The 14,238-nt window shown below is 51.2% G+C and overlaps 1 pseudogene; it reads left to right on the forward strand.

The window, feature by feature from the left end:
- The window catches only part of LOC147125294 (uncharacterized), a 120,530-nt pseudogene extending 114,696 nt beyond the window's left edge, over nucleotides 1-5,834 (forward strand).
- The last annotated feature ends 8,404 nt before the right edge of the window (nucleotides 5,835-14,238 follow it).

Consider the following 14,238-nt stretch of genomic DNA (forward strand, 5'->3'; position numbering starts at 1 on the left):
GTCCCCATCCTCCTCCAGGGGGTCGTCACCAGCGGCCGACCCGTCCGCCGCGCAGTGCGAAGCGAACGACTCGGCCGCGCCAGCCAGCCCCGCCTCCGCCCGGATCCCACCCCCAGGATCGGCGGCAGAGGATTTCTCCCTGGGCTCCTCTAGGGGTGCCGGGCCAGAAGACGGCGGCGGTTCAGAGCTCCCCTCCGCCTCAGACGCCGGAACGACCGGAGAAACCGGGGAGAGAACAATTTCCAGCTCCTCCAGTACGTCCGGCACCAGAGACGCAGCCAGGGGGCCATCCTCCTCCCCGCCACCAACCTCCGACCCAGCGGACGGGGGGTTTTGAATTAAAAGCTCCACCAGGACGAGCATCCCCTGGGAGACGTCCGGGTCGCATTGGGCGAGCTCATTATCCTCGAGCTCGCCCGACCCAGCCCCCAGGCTGCCCGACCCGGCGAGGGGTAACGACACCGATAAAAGGTCAACTTCAATTACTGCCGCGGGTTGTTCCGCAACCCCCCCCACGGGCAGGGTCTCATCCCCATCCCCGGGAGGCACGTGCTGGACAGACACATCTGCCTCAGCCTCCCGAGGGACAGGCGACCCCTGCCGATCGCTGGTGATGACGACAGCGCTGGGGGGGCGGGGGGGCGCAGTACCCGCGGCGGGCGACGACTCCCCCTGCTCGGAGGGACCTTCCTCCTCCCGGTCCTCCTCCTCATCCAGGGGGTCGCGCCTTCTTTTTAGCACGGAGGGAGCGAGGGAGACCTCCATGTCTGCAAAGGCCTCCTCCTCGACTCGCTCCGGCGGAGCAGGTTTGTCGGGTTCCTCGGGCCCGAGCCCGGCCGCAGGTATTGGCATTACCGCTGCGGCGGTTGCGGCCACAGGCTCGGGCACGGGGCCCCTCCCGCTCACATCTGCCCTGATCAACTCCGCGAGGAGCGCGGGTGTAAGGGGCTCAAGGGGCAAGGGCTCACCATCCACGGGCGGACCTGCCCTAAGGTGCTTCTTTTTTCCCCGCGCCTTCTTTCCGGCCGGACACGCTCCCTCCCCCCCGCCGGAGGCCTTGGTGGCATCGGCCCCCGACGTCAACCGCGCATCAGACGTACTTGACGCGCGGGCAGATCCGGGGGGAAGGGCGGCGGCGGCGGCGCCAGCCTCGGCCGCACGAGACGGTCCGGCGGCCTTGGAGGCAGGGCAGTTCCTCCTGATGTGCCCCACCTCCCTGCAGGCATGGCACCTCACACCGTCCGACGTCCAAAAGGCGCGGTAGGCGGTCCCCTCGTGGAGGACGACGAACGCCCCTTCAGTGTCCTCCTCCCGCGCCAGCTGGATAAACAGCTGGCGCCGGAAGGAGAAGACGTGGCGAAGGCTGGCCTCCCGGAAGCCGAGCGGGATGGGCGTGATCCCCGACCTCACCTCCCCAAGTTGTCGCAAATGGGGAAGGAGGAGCTCACCAGGAACATAGGGCGGGACGTTGGAAATAATGATCCTCTGCGCGGTGGCCTCGAGAGGATCCACCGGCAGGAAAGTCCCGCCCACGGTGAGCCCCTTGGCGACAGCCAGGGACACCGCCCGCTCCGACCCCAGGAAGAACACAGCCTTCCCATACATTTTCGAGGCCGCGACGATGGCTGAGGGGCCGACAACCCCAGCCATGGCCTTGACGCAGGCCTCGATGGTCATAGTGGGGTGAGTGTAGCTCTTCACCCCAAGCTTTTTTGTTATTAATCGAAAAGGTGACGGGGCAGCAGGAACAGCGGGAGCAGCTGTGGCTGTGGCTACCACTCTCGCATAGGTCCCGGCTGGCCCCGCCACCGGCGAAGATGCAGTCGCCATTCTGGGGTGCTTTTTTTAAGGGCTACACTCACCCCAAGTCACAGGCCTGAAGGTGTTAATGGCCTCGGTGTATATATATATTTTTTTGTCCTCTATTGAGCAGAGGGAGCTGATTAAAATGAGGACACACCTCTCTCCTTATTGATTTAAATTGGGAGAGGAGCCCTCGCCCCTCTGCTTCAATTGGCAATTAATAAAATAGATGAAACTAAGGTGCCTTAGAAAGACAGGCAGAGAGAGACAAAGAGAGAGAGAGAGAGAGGTGGGGGGGGTGGGAAGGAGGGAGGCCGCAAAGGGCAGTGTTGCCACTCAGGATGGTGGGTGGGTGTAGGCAGGGTTGCACTCTCCGATGGAAAAAGTCTTTGGTGATGGTGGTCTTCTGGCAGGGGGAGAAGACGTCTTCACCTGGAAAAGCTGGAGAAGCCCAAGCTTAGTCCTGCAACAGGTCTTAACGAGGTAATTAAATTAAATTAAGGACTTCACCTTGGGCAGCTCCAAGCTCTCCCAGGGCAGGCAATAGAAGGGATGCTAATTAGTGGTGTGTGTGGCCTAGCTTTTAACAAGAGCACACACACTACACCCCTTGATGATCCGGCCTTGCTTCTTCTTTTCTCCCCCCACCTAAAATACAAAGTCTTGGGAGAGTGCCCCAAATAACACCCACCTGTAGATGTTCCGGATGAAGTTTTCTTCCCTCCTTTCAAGCAGTTGGTTTCTCTCCCCTCTCTCCCTCTCCTGAAGTGGAGGCCAAATTGGGGAGGCAGTGATAGAAAGGCCTCTCCCCTGGTTGATGTTGATGTAGGCCTCCTTTCTCCTTCTCCTCCTCTGTCCTCTCTCTCCAGGCACCTCAGTTGATGTAATGATGGTGGAGTTGGTGGTGGTGGTCCAACGTTCTCCTCCTCTTCCTGGTCAGGGGACCACCACTTTAATCCACTCTCCAAAGTCTGGCTGCTCCCTCTACTCGTGCTTGCAGCTGAACAGAGGGTAACTTAAGACTCAAGTACAGAAGCCTGCTATGACTTTATATACAGGTGTGGTCACTGCCGGTACTGCAGTATAAAATCAGTTCTTCTCTTAAAGGTACATACACAACACACTCCAGGTACTCTAACTTGGCCTGGTGCTTCCCCATTAATTGTACCCTTTCCTGATTTAAAGCCTGGAGCGCTATCAATAATTTCTCCCCTGCTAGGGCCTTATCCTGAATCTCCAGGGCTGACTCTTTGATCTTGGCTGCCTGTGCTGCAACAACTCCGTCCAAAAGCTGGACCTGCTTTTTGTAGCGCATCAGCCAAACTGCCTTTTCTATAGACTTCTTATGCTCTTTACCCTCTGTCCACTTGGCTGCGGCATCTACCGGATGCCCAGCCCTTAACAGAGTGGTGATCCACCTTTTGGTGATAATGACCTTCTTAAACACATAATCTGAAATCCTTTCCTCCATCACGGTTCGCTCATCCAAACCATTGTCTACTGTATCGCAACCCTGTTGCCAGTGTCCTGCCGCAGTTGCCATTTCTGTAGGGGGTTTGCACAGGCGTGTTTGGTCAGTCAGCTTTGCCTCTGACTACCTTCTTTGAGCGGTTCGAATCGCTCGCCCCCTAGGTTCTGGACACCGGACTTAGATACAGGCAGCGATACAGAAAATCGAGTAGACAAGTGGTTTGGTGTAAAAGAACCAAGATTTTATTGAACTGAAAAAATTATAATGATCTTACACGAGAAAATTACTGGTACAGCACACTACAGACATAAAATGCTTATACTTAAAGGGAATGGGGAACACACGGCACAATCGAGGGAAAACAACTATATTAGCAATCCCCTTAATTCCCACCCCCTATACCTAACTAGATTAGACTATGAGGGGCCAGAACTTCATGCTCACCAATCCAAGAACTTGTTACGTTTAAAAAAAAACAGTTGAAGGTTTTGGGTTCACTCCTTGTGCACTCTGTGGCCTGCCGACATCACGTGGTTCCAGCGCGCTGCAAGGGTGCCGTCCAGGTAAAATACCCCAATATTAAAGTCTCTGCCTGGGTATTTTACCTCGCAGAACGGGCTCTTCTTCAGTTGATCTTCTTCCTTGGTTGATCCTGTTGGGTTGAATGAGCTGGACCGAGGGCCCGTTTATTCGAAGCCCCACGCAGTCTTCTCCATACAACCCATCCTGGTTGTAATCTGGCAGCGAGTTGAGAGGCAGGAGGCAGGAGGGAAGAGGCAAGAGAGAGAGTGGCTTCCTGATGGGCCCATAGTTATACCCCCATCGGGAGCCCTTATCTGTGCGCCAAATCGTTCAGTCCTTTGTCCGATTTGGGTGAGCTCGTTTAAATGTTTAAAAACGTTTATAAAAATGACCCGTAGAGTGATAGTCGTTATGTCTAAAGTAGCCTCGAAACCCTGGCCGTTGTTAAAGACAAGTTGTGAATTGCTCCCATTCAGGCTTAATGTCTCTGGTGAGCGGTTCCTGATTTAAAATGCAGAAAGCCTAATGGCTTGATGGAGCCCATTCCAACTTAATGACTGGAATGTACAGTCTTTTGTTCATTTTATCAGTCCTTACAAAGTCTGATTAGTTTAAAACTTGAACTCCTTGACCTGCTTGTTTTGTAGAACCTTTGTTTTAAAATCCCATTTGGCCCGGTCACAAGGTTTACCGCAGCCATTTTTGGGTACCCTGGTTTTAAAATCAAGTCCATCCAGGGTCCCTTTTGATTAATAACTTCGGGGAATGTTGGAATTTTGCGAACCTTACATCACCTGACTTAATATCTCCTTACAAAAGCAAAAGATATCTCCGAGCTATTCAGCGTTCCTCGAACCACTGCTCTCGCCATATCCTGAGATCCACGCTGAGTGCCATGCGCCGCCACATGAACACTCTCGACCTCTCTCTTCAGCAGCACTGATTCACTCTATCTCAAAGCTGTCCTGGTCCACAGTTCCATTTCATTCTTTGGATCATCTGGCGCTTTAACAAAAATCTTTTTTTCTTCCTTTCAGGTGTCAAGGATCACAAGCTTCAACAACTCTTGGACACCAACGCCCCTCTGGAACCTTCTTCCCCTTCACTTTCCTCTGACCCCATCCCTTCTTCCAATCTCACCCCCTGCCGCATTTTCACTATCCTCTCTGACATTCCCCTCTCTGACCCTGAACGATCAGCCCTCAGCAAAGGCCTGAGCTTCATCCCCTTACGCCCCCACCTCAATGAATTTCGAGCTCGGCATGACGCTGAGCTCTTTTTCCATTGCCTTCGTCTCCATGCCCACTTCTTTGGCCAGGAGTCTTCCCCCCGCACGGCTGAACCTGTCTCCAGTTTTCAGAATTCTCGTTCTACCTGGACCCCTCCCTGTGGCCTCTTAACCTCTCTAGATCTTTTCATTGCAAACTGCCGGCATGACATCGGCCGTCTCCATTTCTCTGCTCCTCTCACTCACTCCAATCTACCTCCCTCTGAACTTGCAGCACTCCATTCTCTCAAATCCAACCCCAACATTGTCATTAAACCTGCTGACAAGGGAGGCACTGTTGTTGTTTGGCGAACCGACCTCTACCTAGCGGAGGCTGAACACCAACTCTTCGACACCTCCTCCTACCTTCGCCTGGACCATGACCCCACTACCGAACATCAAGCCACTGTTTCCAAGACTGTCACTGACCTCATCTCCTCTGGAGATCTTCCCTCCACGGCTGCCAACTTCATAGTTCCCCAACCCCGCACAGCCCGCTTCTACCTCCTTCCCAAGATCCACAAACAGGGCTGCCCTGGTAGACCTATCGTTTCAGCCTGTTCTTGCCCCACGGAACTTATCTCTTCCTACCACGACTCTATTTTTTCTTCCCTTATCCAGTCTTTTCCCACCAACATCCGCGACTCTTCCGACACCCTCTGACACTTTAACAGTTTCCAGCTTCCTGGCCCCAACCGTCTCCTTTTCACTATGGACATCCAATCCCACTGCACCTCCATCCCCCACAAGGATGGCCTGAGAGCGCTCTGATTCTTCCTTGAACAGAGGCCCAACCAGTCCCCATCCACCACCACCCTCCTCCGCCTGGCTGAACTTGTTCTCACTTTCAACAACTTCTCCTTTGACTCCACTCACTTCCTCCAAATTAAAGGTGTTGCTATGGGAACCCGCATGGGCCCTAGCTATGCCTGCCTTTTCATGGGATATGTGGAACATTCTTTGTTCCAGTCCTACTCAGGTCCCCTCTATCACCTCTTTTTCCAGTACATTGATGACTATATCGGTGCCGTTTCCTGCTCTCGCCCTGAACTAGAAAATTTCATTCACTTTGCTTCCAATTTCCACCTCTGGTCCATCACTTCCTTTCCCTTCCCTTCCTTGACTTCTCTGTCTCCATTTCTGGGGATAGGCTATTAACAAACAGTCACTACAAGCCCACTGACTCCAACAGCTACCTGGACTACAATTCCTCCCACCCCGCTTCCTGTAAGGACTCTATTCCATTGTCCCAGTTTCTCCATCTCCACTGCATCTGCTCTGACGATGCCACCTTCCATACTAGTGCTTCTGACATGCCTTCCTTTTTCCTCAACCGAGGATTCTCCTCTACTGTGGTTGACACGGCCCTAGACCGTGTCCGTTCTATTTCCCGCACTTCTGCTCTCACCCCTTCCCCTCCCTCCCGGAACCACATTAGAGTTCCCCTTGTCCTCACCTTTCACCCCACCAGCCTCCACATCATCCTCCGCCATTTCCGTCACCTCCAGCAAGATCCCACCACCAAACACATCTTACACTCACCTCCCCTTTCAGCATTCCGAAGGGACCACTTCCTCCGCAACACCCTGGTCCACTCCTCTATCATCTCCAACACCCCTTCCTCTTCGCCCAGTATCTTCACATGCAAGTGCAGGAGATGCAACACATTCCCTTTTACCTCCTCCCTTCCCACTGTCCAGGGCCCCAAACACCCCTTCCAGGTGAAACAGCGATTTACTTGTACTTCTTGCAATTTAGTATGCTGTATTAGCTGCTCATGATGCGGTCTCTTCTACATTGGGGAGACCAAACGCAGATTGGGTGACCGCTTTGCGGAACACCACCGTTCAGTCCGTAAGGGTGACCCCGAGCTTCCGGTCGCCTGTCACTTTAATTCTCCGCTCCACTCCCACTCTGACCTCTCTGTCCTCGGCCTCTTACACTGTTCCAATGAAGCTCAACGTAAGCTCGAGGAACAGCACCTCATCTTTCAATTAGGCACGTTACAGCCTTCTGGACTCAACATTGAGTTCAACAATTTCAGACCATGACCTCCGCCCCTATCTTTTTTTTCCATTTTTTTTCTCTCTCTCACAGGGCAGCTGTCAATCATTCTGCCATCGCCATTTACACTTCATCTAGAGCCATCTTTTGTTTCTTAACTTGTCCCATTACCATCTCCTTTTGCCTCGCACCATCATCCCTTTTGTCTCTTAATCTCTCCTGCCTTCCACCCTATCACAGACCTTCCCTTTTGTTCTTTCCTCTCCTCCCCCCTCCCCCTGCCCCTACACTTGCTTAAAAACCTGTTCCATCTCCAGCTTTTTCCAGTTCTGACGAAGGGTCATCGACCTGAAACGTTAACTCTGTTTCTCTCTCCACAGATTCAATTGACTACACCTGAACAAATTAAAAGTAGCAAAATACCCCAGTGAGGCACTGATAACAAGTAGATAACCAAGTAATCAAAAGCCTCAATTACTATTCAACAAACCATCAAATACCACAAACCAAAGAGTGAATTTGGTCAAATAATTTATTTATATTGTTTTTGGCTGTAATTTTACTTCTTTAGTCAGGTGAGTAGATAACATAGAAACATAGAAGATAGGAGCAGGAGTAGGCCATTCGGCCCCTCGAGCCTGCTCCGCCATTTAATGAGATCATGGCTGATCATCCAAACTCAGTACCCTGTCCCTGCCTTCTCCCCATATCCCTTGACCCCTTTAGCATTAAGAAATATATCCAACTCCTTCTTGAATATATTTAATGAAATGATAGAGAGAAACATACTTATACCGTAATCAACACATGGAAAATGCACGATTCCAGAAAAAAGAATAATTAAGCATAGCCATCAAATTGGTTTTTGATGTTACAAACGTCTGAAAGAACTTTCCCTTACATTGGGCGGCCCTTCTATCTGGAGCCTGGACTTTGACTTGGCTATTTCACCGTGGTCTTGGATCTGGAGATTTCTAGCTGATGTGGTCAAATTCTGTGTGTGTCTTGGTAAGAGAAGTGCACTATGGGAGTTGTAGTCACAATCTCCTGCTGTGGAACCACATACCCTGATGATACCCTATCCATCCTTGCCACATGACAACCAGGCAGATCATTTATAAATAACAAATGTAAAGCAGAAAAAAAGAATCCTCTTTTATTCTGACATTTATTGCCCAACCCTAGTTGCCCCTGAAAAGGTGGTGATGGGCCTTCTTCTTGAACTGCTGCAGTCCGTGTGATGAAGGTGCTCGCATAATGTGGTTAGGGAGGGAGTTCTAGGATTTTAACCCAGCGACAATGAAGGAATAGCGATATATTTCCAAGTCAGGATGGTGTGTGACTTGGAGGGGAACTTGGCGGGGATGGCATTCCCATGTACCCCCACTCTTGCCCTTCGAGGCGGTGGAGGCCACGGGTTTGGGACGCGCAAAGCCTTGGCGAGCTGCTGCAGTGCATCCTGTAGCTAGTACACACTGTAGCCACAGTATGCCGAAGTTGGAGGGAGTGGATGTTTAAGCCAGTGGATGGGGTGCCAATCAAGCAGACTGCTTTAGGATGCTGGTTATTGGAGAACTAACAGTGAGAAAAACCACCCTGGGCATTGCTATACCAGTGAGATCTCCCGCATGACCTACAAGTCCACAGCGGGAAGTAAAGGCAGAAAATAATCATGTAAATAGCTGGGGAAACGAAGGAATATTTTTGGGAGGGTTAAAGATAATCCATGTCCCGGAATGAGTAATGGGACACCTATCAGCATATGATAAGATGACAGCCATCAATTGTTAAAAGCACAATGTAAAGTTTCAGCAACTTTTAAGAATGAAAAGTACAATTAGAGAACTGATTTAAAAAGTAGAAAAAATGGCAGCACAGAAATAAGAAGAAATCGAAATCGGAAAGACCATTCACAATGATAAATGCTGCCCAATGATCCCGTAAGGCACGGTGATCTGGGAATTTTAAGGCCCTTCATGTATTGGAGTTATAGAGAAATTACTGGGTCTTCTGCCTTTTGGAGTTGTAAATTGCAGTGTATCAAGACCTAAAACTAGATTCACCAGACAACCTGCATAACTAAAGAGGCAAGCACATGTGACACACATAAAAAAAAACTCCTCGAGACTACAACTATAAGTGTACCATTACCTCATAATTTAACCTGGCAGAACTTTTGAATTTTTCTTTTTCTTAAAATACAATGTATGACTGAGGTAATGAATCAAAGTTGCGTGACCATGGTGAGCCAATTAAATGGTGCTCTCTTATTTGTAATGTAATTGTTTTGCAAAACATTGGATGTTCCTGGTGAATTGTCTCACATTTGTTAGCACGTGGAAACAAATTGGAAGATGTGCAGAGAAGCTATAGCTTCTGCTAAATCATTGACATATTTTCAATACAGAGAGCATAATAAGAAGAATTAAGTAGACTGTAAGTCTGTCAGGTCTTGCTTATCTCTCGTGTAATCTAAAACACAAGGAGAGAGGAAGGAAAGAAAAATAATGACTACAAGATTGTTCCTGGCCACGTAGTTATCTGGGCACCAAGTACATGCCGCACTCTTTGAATGTTATGTCTTTAGTGTTCAGTCTCTGGAAGGAGATGTGACTCACAGCCAAAAGCATTATTTGAAGTTAGGATAGAAATAAGGGGGGAGAAATTGGGTTAATTCGTGCCACCTGTTAGTGCCCCGAGGGGTTGCTAACGGGGTGCAAAGCTAACGCCTCCCGTGAAATTCAGCGGGAGGATAGTGGCGGCGGTAGCCGGTAGCACCCTGCGGTGCCTCCACCGATGACGTCATCACTGTGCGCAGCGCCCCGGCCGCAAACTTCGCTCGCGCCCCCTGACCTACCGCCAGACGTTATGCCAGACAGGGTCAGGGGGTGCTGTGTTTGCGGCTGCAGTGGCATAAATTAAAGGGCAGGTGCCAAGTGGCCATTTTTTTTGGGGCCACCTGCCAGCACCTGCCCCCTCTTGCCTCCTCATGCGGGGTGCCGGCCGCGATGGGGCAGCCCGGCACTCCTCTTGTGTGCCGGGCTGTTCTCCCGGCACCCTGCTCCCTGGTGGTCCAGCAGGGCCCCGGTGCGCGCTGCAGGCCCTTCCCCTTTAATCAGGGGAGGGAGGCCTGTAGTACCACAACGCCACGTGCCGATGCGTGTGGCGCTGTTGCACGTAGCACCGCGATTTTGATTGGTAGTGCCCCAAGAGGGAGGGGGAGCGCTTCTAGTAGTGCCCACCTCCTGCTTGGGGCACTACCATTCAATATCCAGCGCGGGGGGCGCTAACTTTTTCGGGGCACTAATCGAAGTTCGTGCCCCAAAGGGAACATGTGAACTAAAATTTCAGTTTCAAAATTCCAATGGTTTTTGGCACAGCAGAACTGAGCCATACAAAACAGGAATGTTAGGCAATTGGTGTTCTCACTTATCAGAAAGCTCTCTAGTTCATGTTGACTTGGTTGATCTCAGTCAGGGTGGCCTTGCTGTTGCCAGGTATAGGAAGGGAAAAATCAGTGCAAAGTTCCTGATCCTAACCAGGAATATATCTGTGTAGGGATATCAGGGGTAATTTTCAGCCTCCGACAGAGACTGGAATTTCAGGCGGCAGCAGTCAGTGAGAGGTCGCTGGCTGTCTGAAAAGTAGTAACAGTTGTCCTGGGTATTGGAAGGGAGAGAGGGAAAAGGGGTGGGGAAAGGGATAGAGATTGGAGGGGTGGGAGAAAGTGTGCAAGGAGGGAGCATGGGAAGGCCCAATAAGGGTAGGGTTGCCAACTCTGGTTGGGTGTATTCCTGGAGTTTTCATCACATGACCTCCTGCCTTAAACTACCCCGCCTCCACACTCCCGCTGTTGGTCCATCCCGCAGGCATGCTGCCTTCCCACGGCCAATTCCCAGACTCTTTGTTACCCAATTGGCGTAATCTTGACCGTTAGTGAATCAGCCCTTTGATCTCCATTTCCAATATTTTTATAGCTAATAAATGAAATTGTTCGAAGAAAAGTGAAAATGAACACAATTTTGCTTAATGGCCGACTGAATTTTCACCTGGGTTGCTGGCAGCGGTGTCCTGGAGATTAATCTTCGATTCCTGGAGACTCCGGGGCAACCCTGGAGGGTCGGCCACCCTAAGTAAGGGGGCAATATTTTTTTTTCCACAGACCATCCTCTTCAGCAGCCATTTTGAATGGGTGCTGTGCAAATTGGGATGCTGCTCAGGCACTTCAGTAGCAGTAGTGGGGGGTGGGGGGAGGGAGGTGAGGGGGGAGGGGGGTGCGGCCTCACCAAATCAAACGTGGCCTCATCGTGTGTTGATCACAAGCTCCCGCGGCTCCGGACCTTGGCCAGCCACGCTGCAGAGTGCTGTGCACATTAGGCAGCAAGAGAAGGCGCAGGAAAAACGAAAGAGTAGGAAAGAAAGAAGAAAACTCGAGAAACAGCAGAGAAAGCATTAAAAGATTTATAGAAACCAGAAGAATGAGTTCCGCATCAGAGAAGAAAAATCACGAAGCAAAGAGGCCGAGGAGCGGAATGCTACAATAAACAGGAAGTTCTAACTATTTCTGCTATTAGCGACTTGCTCACAGGGAGTCAGACAATGCACTGCTTTATAACAGCAGGGGCTAAGCTGTGACTTGGTGCATTAGTGCAAAAAACAGGTGATAGCGAATCAGCAGGCGCATTACTTCCCTCGCAATGTTTCTTTCCATTGACTTCAACGTTGCATCCTTTAGTGTCTTACACTATCGCACAAAGTCAAAGTCTACCCCACGAGTGTGACACCATAAAATGCACGCTGTGTTATTTAGCTGAGAAGGTGCAGGCTCTACCTTTTATGGGGCCTGTGTCTTTAAGGTCACGACATCTCATTTCTGCAAAGAGGAGCTCCCTGGAGGAAACCTGCAGATTAGCAGGTGCTTGTAAATTTCCAGCTCCTAATCAGATGACATCAGCATGAAACTGCTGCTGTGGTTTGTGCCTTTTGCTGACATCTGGCATGTGATGGGCCTATATGTAGATAAATAAGCAATCTAGAGGTTCTCCGACGCTCACTGTGTAAATGCACGCTTTCTGTTGTGTGTGGCACTGAGCAACACACTGTAGGAAGGCATGTTCCTCTCGACCGAAGTGGAAATTGGCCTCAGCATTGCCAGGCTAGGGAGGGAAAATTTCACCAGACCTCCCTCCGGCTCCTGATCACTATCCAGTACACCAGAGTGAGGACAGGATTTTGCTTGGCTATCGTACCCCTCACAAAATAGCCTGCCAACACTGTCCAGGCTCACACCTGAAGACTGACACTTGTGAGAGGTGCGTATGGCGCAGATGCAAATAAGGGGGCTAACAGACAATTGAGGCCCCACTGCAAGATTGGCTTGCCCCGAGGCAGAGGGCACCAACGCTGGCTGGGCTCAGGAAAACCAGCCCGCAACCAACAAGGTAAGTGTTCGAAGTGCACTAAACCTGAAAGTGGAGCCGGGAGGAGCAGGACTGACCCTCCCGACCCCACCTTCAAAGAATGCTGGTTGTGCCAGTCACCGCCTCCCCCCACCCACATCTCCGGCGTTACCTTCCCCGCGATCACTGCCGTTAACCTCCCTGTCCCGGCTTCTGCCCTTCCCGTTCCCTGGCCCGCCAGTCTCGGCCTCTGCCCACCCACCCAGCCACCGCTACCCTCTCGACCCAGTCATCACCCACCCCCCACACCGGCCATACCCAGTCCTCTTCAAACTCTTACCTGTGACACCAGCAGTCCCTCGATCTTCCATTCCTCTTCACCGGCAAGCTGCCTGGGGACACCCACTGGATGTCCGCACCTCGCCAGCTGAACGATAATGAGACCCGAGGGCCCAATATTGGGAGTGCTTGGGGCCTATCCATTCAGGCGCAGGAATTGTGCCCATGATCCCCACGTGCCCAAAAATGGGCCCTTCCGAAATTCTAGGCCATAAACTCCAGGGCCTAAAAATTCCAGTGCATCGAAGATCTGCCGATGCCGCAGTTAATGCCCGCCCAAATTCAGAGCACAGGCAGCACCGGTATTTTGGTGCTGCCTGTTGTTTAACATTAGTGCAGCGCTAAACCTACCATGTAAGGCTGGTTTTCGGGAGCTACTCTCAGCAGGAGGCCCGATGTAGCATGGCCATAGCATCCCTGGAGCAAGAACAGCATTATCTTAAAACTAGCCTGTCATTTTAGAAAGTAGTGTCGGTCCTTTAAAGGGGATCTGTCTTCTAAAATGAAAAAAATAAAAATCATTTTAAAATAGGCAGTTTTTAGCTCTTAGAGATCAACTGCCTTTTAAAAATATAAATTAAAAATAATTCCCAAATGGCAGTCTTCAGCTTTTAAAGCTGAATTGCCTTCCGCACCTAAAAAAATGGTAAAAGTGCTTCAGCACTAACACAAATGGCTCAACCACCTAAGGAAGGTTGAGACCAGGGTTTCGCATGCAGCACTCCAGCAAGACAGGCCCTCTACACACAGGGGCCAGGAGACCCTCCAGAAAGAACGATGTGGGACCAGATCACTGAGGCCATCACTGCCAGCAGTGTCGCCCCCCCCACCTCCTGGTTCCAGTGCCCAAAGAAGCTTCATGACCTCAGACCAGTGGTCAAGGTCAGTGACTGCATCTTCAAAAGCCGTCTCCTACCAATTGCACCACTAGCCTCACACACTGCTCAACGCACAACCTCCACCCCTCCCCACCCATCACTCACCTACCAACAATCTCTACCAAATACGAGGCACACCTCACCCCCTTGGAGGCAACGGTGCAGGCCATTCTTGGCAGAGGTATGGCTGAGCCCTTGGCCAGTGGCGGAACTGAAAGGATACAAGATGCTGGTATCCTCGTACATTATTCTCCTTCTTGCATGCACCTCTTGCTTTCCCACCCTCCCCTTATCGCAACTCCATCCTTGTGCCTTCCTCATTTCAGACACCCAAGAAATGCAGCTGGCCCAGCCAGGAGGAGTTGGAGGTGGAGTTGGAGGTGGAGGGGTTGGAGGAGGAGTTGGAGTTGGTGGAGGAGGAGGAGGAGGAGAAGGAGAAGAAGGAGAAGAAGTCGTCATCGATTTGACACTCCCAGCCATCAGCTCCTTGAGGTGACCCTGCATGGCCATCTGTAATGTCCCCCACTGAAAGTCAACAGCCTTCCACCAGCCACA

This window comes from Somniosus microcephalus, chromosome 1 (genome assembly GCF_052327205.1).
Source record: "Somniosus microcephalus isolate GS21.2 chromosome 1, FLI_Smic_1.0, whole genome shotgun sequence".
Classification (NCBI taxonomy): Eukaryota; Metazoa; Chordata; class Chondrichthyes; order Squaliformes; family Somniosidae; genus Somniosus; species Somniosus microcephalus.